General features: G+C 36.7%; 1 non-coding gene across 1 annotated transcript; it reads left to right on the plus strand.

The window, feature by feature from the left end:
* The first annotated feature begins 6,670 nt into the window (after window positions 1-6,670).
* On the plus strand, window positions 6,671-6,744 carry TRNAF-GAA. The gene has a single exon. It is a non-coding gene; the product is annotated as a tRNA-Phe (tRNA).
* Window positions 6,745-7,177: the final 433 nt, after the last annotated feature.

The following is a 7,177-nucleotide window of genomic DNA, read 5'->3' on the forward strand; positions in this document are numbered from 1 at the left end:
ATACTCAATGCATAGGACACCCCCACTTAACATATCTCCATGATAAGATAAGGAATCAATACAAGGGGAATAAGATTCGGATTACCTTGTTGATCAAATATCTCAAGGCAAGAATACTTGTTTGAGATTTGAATCACTCCACAAGCAAGATCGATCATGTCTAGCTTGAATGATTCTTGTTGATCAAATATCTCAATGCAAGAACACTTGTTTGAGATTCGAATCACTCCACAAACAAGATTGATCATGTTGAGCTTGAATGATTCTACATGCAATCTAAACTACATAGAATTGCAAATAAACTTAGCCATTGGCTAAAGAAAAGCACAAATGCTTCTTTTATTATATTTTCCAAGTCTACTTACAAATACAACATACATAGCTTTATACAACCTTAAAATGAAACTAGTAAAGACATTCCAAGAGTTGTAACATTCATACTTAATGTCCTTAATTAACCATTATGTAATTGTAACCTAAAGTAAATTAAAAGTCTTAAGATACATTAATGAAATACAATAACTCTAAATTACTCTAAATTGTAATCCACAAAAAATTTAAAACATGAAACTTCATTCTTCTTCAATGTGGCATGAATTGAAATATCTTTTGATAATTTCAACAATATTTTCTTCACATCTTCATTGAAGCATATTATATGATTGATGTCTCTTGGTTCATATTATTCTCCACTTCTTCAAGAGGATTCATCCTTGAATCTATTTGTGAAACTTTGCTGCAAAAAATAAGTTATGGAAATACGAAGGACCTCACAACACTCTCTCATGAGTATACATTCTAGGAATTTTAGGCCACTCTTTTTAGACTCATTTACACAAATGAAGCTCTCATTCTCACCTCTCAAATTTTTAAATAGAGAAAAGATTGAATTTTGAACTTTGGGTCAACTAAAAACTAAAAAGATAAAAATAAATAAAAATTAAATTGAGAAGAAACGCAAAGGAAACATATATCCGATCTTGAGCCTGAAGCTCTGATACCAAAAGATATGATAAGGAATCAATACAAGGAGAATAAGATTTGGATTACCTTGTTGATCGAATATCTCAAGGCAAGACCACTTGTTTGAGATTTGAATCTGATAAGGCAACCCTAATCCTCAGCCCAACGATCCAAGCTTTTGTTGAAGCAAGAACCCTTGAATCAAAGTAATTAACACCTCCTTATACGAAATTTGGATCAACCAAGAGAGAAGGCTAGAATTATATTACCTCTTACGATCGAAGATCTAGAAGCAAGATTTGGAAACCTTGTTCTAAATTGAGTCACTCCCCAATCTAACTTGATCAAGGCTTGATTAAATGGCTCAGGTGCAATTCTACCACAAGAATTGCTTGAAACTTAGAAATGACAAATATGATGCTCGAATTTCTAAGGGAAATGTCTCAATTTGAGATCTGAATTACATTCATCCACGAATCTGAATTTTACATAACATATTGTGGGTATTTATAGTCTCCCGACAAAAGACGTTTGTGGACGGAATTTATTTGAGACGTTTGTGGACGGAATTTATTCCCGATCCCCTTTAATCTCCACAAAGAATAAGTCAAATTGACCATTTGACTTTTACATAATTTATGAAATTAAACATAGTTCTTTCTAACAAAAGTTGATGTGCTTGAGTGGCAAATGCGATAGATTTGAAATTAATTGAGCTCTTCGTGTGTAAGTTCGAATTCTGTTGTTGACATATCTTTTTTTGGGATCTTCATGACATTTTTTTTAATCTTCTTGGCAATAGGTCCATTTGGAAGCAATAGTTCCATTTGGAACACCGTGATTCTTATTATTTTCTCCCTCTTTAGAAGGATTCGTCCTCGAATCAGAAAAAATCATCACCTTCTTTCCTTCACCTCCTTTTGAAATGTTTTGCTTCTCCCTCTTCAGAAGGATTTGTCCTCGAATCAGAAAAAATCATCACCTTCTTTCCTTCACCTTCTTTCGAAATGTTTTGATCAAATCTTCATGCTTCACTCACAAAAATATTAGAAAAATTTTATTTCATAAAGTGTATTAAATCCATAAACTACTTAAAAAAAATAAATCAGCAGCATGCAACCATGAACAAATTTCATAGATATATTAGTCTAAGGTTTGTTAGGTACATTCAAATGAGTGTACATTTAGTTTTTTTTGCGTTTAAAACATTTGCTACAAAACTTTGACATCGTGCTTTATCTTCGGCCAAAAGAAGTGTTTATGCAACATTATAAACTGTATTAATCCTGAGATGTCTCATTAAGGCACCGCCATATGCTTCTCTCAAAAACAAATCTTTTATAGAGCATTTAGGCATAAACTACTTAAAAAAATAAATAAATCAGCAGCATGCAACCATGAACAAATTTCATAGATATATTAGTCCAAGGTTTGTTAGGTACATTCAAATGAGTGTACATTTAGTTTTTTTGCGTTCAAAACATTTGCTACAAAACTTATGGACATCGTGCTTTATCTTCGGTCAAAAGAAGTGTTTATGTATAATGGCTATTTGAATAGGTATTCTTTTGTCAAAGATGGTAGAAAAACCACTCTTGTACCTTTGAGTTCAGCAAATACATTTGCTGATCAATTAAAGTTGGAGGAAAGAAAGAAAGAGTTTGAAGAAAAAGAGTTAAAAAAAAACAAGAGTCGAGTGAAAAAAGAGAGAAAAATCAAAGAGAAAAAAAAGAATGAAAAAAGAGATGAAATTGAAGAAAAAAGGAAGAGAGAGAGTTATTTGGCTACAGTTGGAAAGGTGAGAAGGTTTTCACAAAAATCGTTCTTTGTACATCAAAAATCGTTCTTTGTACTTATGTACAATGGAGGATTTTTGGTCTCTAACTATAACAACATGATTTTGCCTGGTGTTTTTCAATCTCTTTTACAGGAATTTGAAGACATGTTTCATGATAAAGAAATGCCTCCCATAAGAGGTACTGAACATAAAATAGACTTCATTCCAAGGACTGTCATTCCTTATAAGCCAACTTATCGAGTCAATCCAACTGAGACAAAAAAAATTCAAAGGAAAGTGAAGGAGCTCATGGAGAAGGGCTATGTACCAGAAAGTTTGAGTCCCTGTTCTATACAAGACTTATTGGTGCCAAAGAAAGATGAAACTTGGTGCATATGCATGGATAAAAGAGTCATCACCAAAATCACGATAAAGTATCGACATCCTATTCCTAGGTTAGACGATATGCTTGATTTATTGCATGATTCGTGTCTATTTATAAAAATTATTTTGAAATATGGATGTCATCAAATTAGAATGCACATAGGAGATGAATGGAAAACAACTTTCAATATTAAGTTTGGATTGTATGAATGGCTTGCTATGCCTTTTAGGTTAACTAATGCTCCTAGTACCCCTATGCACTTAATATATAATGTTTTGAGAAAACATGTTGTTTATATTGATGATATTATAATTTATTTGAACATTTTTCTTGAGCATGTGGAGCATGTTAAATTAGTTTTTGATTACACATAGAAAAGAGAAATTTAATTTTAATAAGGGTAGTTTTTGCATGGAAAAAGTTCACTCTATTGGCTTCATAGTTGATAAAAGTAGAATAGCATTAGATAGAGACAAAGTTAAATTCATTATGGACGTAAAGTTTGGAGTTTTCATGAGTTAGCTAACATTTATAAGAGATTTATAAATGATTTTAAAACCATAACTGAACTATTGAATGACTTAGTGAAAAAGAATGTTGTTTTTAAATGGGGAGGATTGCAAGAGAATGCATTCAATTTGCTTAGGAACAAATTAAACAATGCCTCATTATTTATTTTGCCTAGCTTTTATAAAACTTTTGAAATTGGATGTGATGCATATGGTTTGGTCATAAGTGTTGTTTTAATTCAAGATGAAAAGCCGTTAGTGTATTTTAGTGAAAAACTAAATGGGGCAACATTGAAATACCCTACCTATGATAAAGAATTGTTTTTAGTTCATATATTGCATGTGCCGGAACACTACAAAGAGAATTTGTGATCCACTTTGATCATGAAGACTTGAAGTATATGAATGGTCAAAGCAAACTGAACCGTAGACATGCAAAGTGGTTGGAAGAAACATTTTCGTACGTCATCAAGTATAAGCAAGGTAAGGATAATACAATAGCTCATGTGTTATCTAAAAGGTATGATCTCTTTACTTCTCTTACCACAAAAATTCTTGGAGTTGAGCATATTATTGAATTATATAGAGATGACCAATACTTTAGAACTATTTATGCATCTTGTTATATGTGTCATAAATTTTTAATTATTAAGAGTATGCTTTGTATTCCTAAATGCTCTATAAATTTTTTTGTTTTTTTTTTGAGAGAAGCATATGGTGGTGCCTTAATGGGACATCTTAGGATTAATAAAGTTTATAAGATATTGCATAAACACTTTTGTTGGCCGAAGATGAAGCATATGGCAGATAGATTTATGGATGATGCAAAGCATGCTGCTGACTTATTCTTTAAGAAAGTAGTTTATGGATTTAATACTCTTCATTTGCTTCCTATTCCTACCAATTTCCTTCTAATATTTTTGTGAGTGAAGCTTGCCTCTCTTGTGGCTTGTTGCTCTGCGCTGCGATTATGAAAGAGATGGGCTATCAAAAGCAGCAAATTGGCCATTTTCTATTATGGTGTCTAGTTAATTGCATATGTCATTCCTCATTTGAATTAGCGACCTGCTTCCACGATCAAAATGGATTCTATGTCCGCGTATAAAAGACCAGCAGCAAGCAGCTCCATCATCCACATCTCATATGCCATTGGCGGGGGTCCCATTCGTCATGTGCCGGATTCCATTCCCAGTAAGTAGAGCAGCCTTGAACCCATACCCTTGATTCCCACCTTGAGCCTTAGCCCAAAGGACCAAAGGTTGCTGTTTGGTCTGGATAAGCAGGCATGGACAAGCTCCTCGAGCAGATACTATTCCAATGGGGAAGATGAGCTTCCCATTACCGGCGGAGAACTCAAAGGGTCCAAACTCCTTAGGTCTTGTTTTGTAAGCTTGAAGCTTTGAAACCTGTCGAGATTAACTTACAACTCCACTAACCTAAGCTTACCAGATCAAGTAGATCACTACCGAAACCCGTACCGTACACACTTCTTTCTCGACTTCGCCTCTTTCTGCCAACGCTGACCCTTCCCGTACGCTTTGAGGGACTGAGCCTTCGGATCCCACCTTATTGGTCTTCTTTTCGCTGTCGCTGATAAATGTTGAACGTATAGCACTTTTCCGCTGAGAAATGCCCTCCTTTTGTCTTCGCCTTGTGGTCCCAAACTGAGACATATGGTTTTTGTACAGAAAAGAAATGTCACCAAGGGGCCGCCTTATCAGTAGATCTCCCTCCTCTCGTACCTCTAGCAAACAAACTTCGAGTTGCTGAACCGGGCATAGAACAACGGTATATTGTTTTTCTGCTTCTTTTGAAAGCTTGAAACAACAGACAAGTGGTGACTATGAGACAGCTTGCTACTAAGCTTCTTGTGTTCCATCTTTCTTTATTATGGGGTCCGCACAACAAGAGCACTTCCTCTTTTTCTTTGCCACCATGAGACCTTGCCTTATTTGGTAGTGGAAGGGTGGAATCAACGCAATTCGTACTGGTTGTAGTCAGACGTCACCTTCACTGGGTTGGAATAGTAGGTCTGTCTCTCGAGCCTTGTTCTCCACGGTCATTCTCGTAGCCCTTTCCTTTCTCACTTTCAAATCTACACCTGACTTGTCTTCAAGCTAAGGTCACTAATGAATCAACATATCCTAGAGACGAGAAATTCTTCGTTGGTGGTAAGTTAACTGTGAATGGACTCTAACTCTAATGGCTGAGCTAGGTATGTATGCTTACCAATCTTGTCCCAAGCGCGCGGGAGACTACCTCGCCGTGCCCTGTACTGATGCTAATTGAATGAATGGACACCACCAACCAACAAGTTCGTGCTCCGAATCTATAAAGAGTTGCGTGCCTGAGTCCTTCCGCCCCAAAAGAGGATTGTTCCTTGTTGGTACGAGCTTTTCTTGTTCTCTTCTACTGTGGGATTGAATTGTTTTCCTAATGTTGCAAGGGACTCCCAAGCACATTCATTCTCCACCGTGTCTACTAAGAAAGAGAAGTTAGTGAGAAGATTCGCTTAATTGAATTGATCGTAGATGTATTGGGAATCTTCCTTGAATTGAGAGGAAGGGAAGTAGGAGCATCGTGTTAAGACAAGGGCGGTGGGTAGGTAAAGACAAGGTGGGTTTACAATCAAAGCTCCAACTGTCATGCCAGGTAAACCATTAGGGTATGAATTTTGATCTAGGACTTGTAGCGGGCAAAATTACGTGAGAGAGAGAAAGAACCTCTTGGTGGAGTCCCCCCAAGGACAGAATAGCACAACTTAGTGACTAGGAGTGTATGGAGAGCCCGTTGCGCCTTGTTTTTGTTTGATCGGCCTATCCTCTTTCGAGAAGCAAGCTCCCTCCGATTGTCCAGTCCTTGGGCGGCTCTCAGTTTTTTAGCATGTTGGGAGATTAGACGGCAGTTTCAAGACTCGAAAGCTTGACGAACAAGAAAATCAAGCCCTAACTCTTTCTTTGAGTAAAGGGCTTTTCCCTTACTAATCAAGTGGTAAGGTAGGGTGATTCTTTGAAGAAAACAGACTTTAGGGAAGGGGTTTAGGTAGCTCAGCTGGTTAGAGCAAAGGACTGAAAATCCTTGTGTGAGTGGTTCGAATCCACTTCTAAGCAAATGATTGAAAATCCTTGTGTCAGTGGTTAGATTACTCAGATTGGTTCTCGCGTCTTTGTGCCAAAAAGGATGGGCGAGTTTGTTTTGAGTGTTCATCGATTGGGTAGATCCATATGCTCCGGGGGGTGAGACAAGGTGTAGCGCAGTCTGGTCAGTGCATTTGTTTTAGGTATCGAGGGCCATAGGTTCGAATCCATTTGGTATTCTTAGGGGCCGAAGTGCAAAGCCCCGTAGCCTATCCGTGGTCAGGCAGGCGAAAGGTAGGCGAATAGCGCACACTGAAAAACAAAGAAGATGTCCTTTTCTATCACACGTAGAATTGTCATTCTTTTGTCTTTTGAAACCCCTAACCTTATCAGTCATCAGGCAGGTTTTTGGTATCATATATCGAGATAATTATTATGAAAAAGCTATTTCACTAGTGTGACTTAG

The sequence above is a fragment of the Cucurbita moschata genome, unplaced genomic scaffold (assembly GCF_002738365.1).
Source record: "Cucurbita moschata cultivar Rifu unplaced genomic scaffold, Cmos_1.0 Cmo_Scf00033, whole genome shotgun sequence".
Lineage (NCBI taxonomy): Eukaryota > Viridiplantae > Streptophyta > Magnoliopsida > Cucurbitales > Cucurbitaceae > Cucurbita > Cucurbita moschata.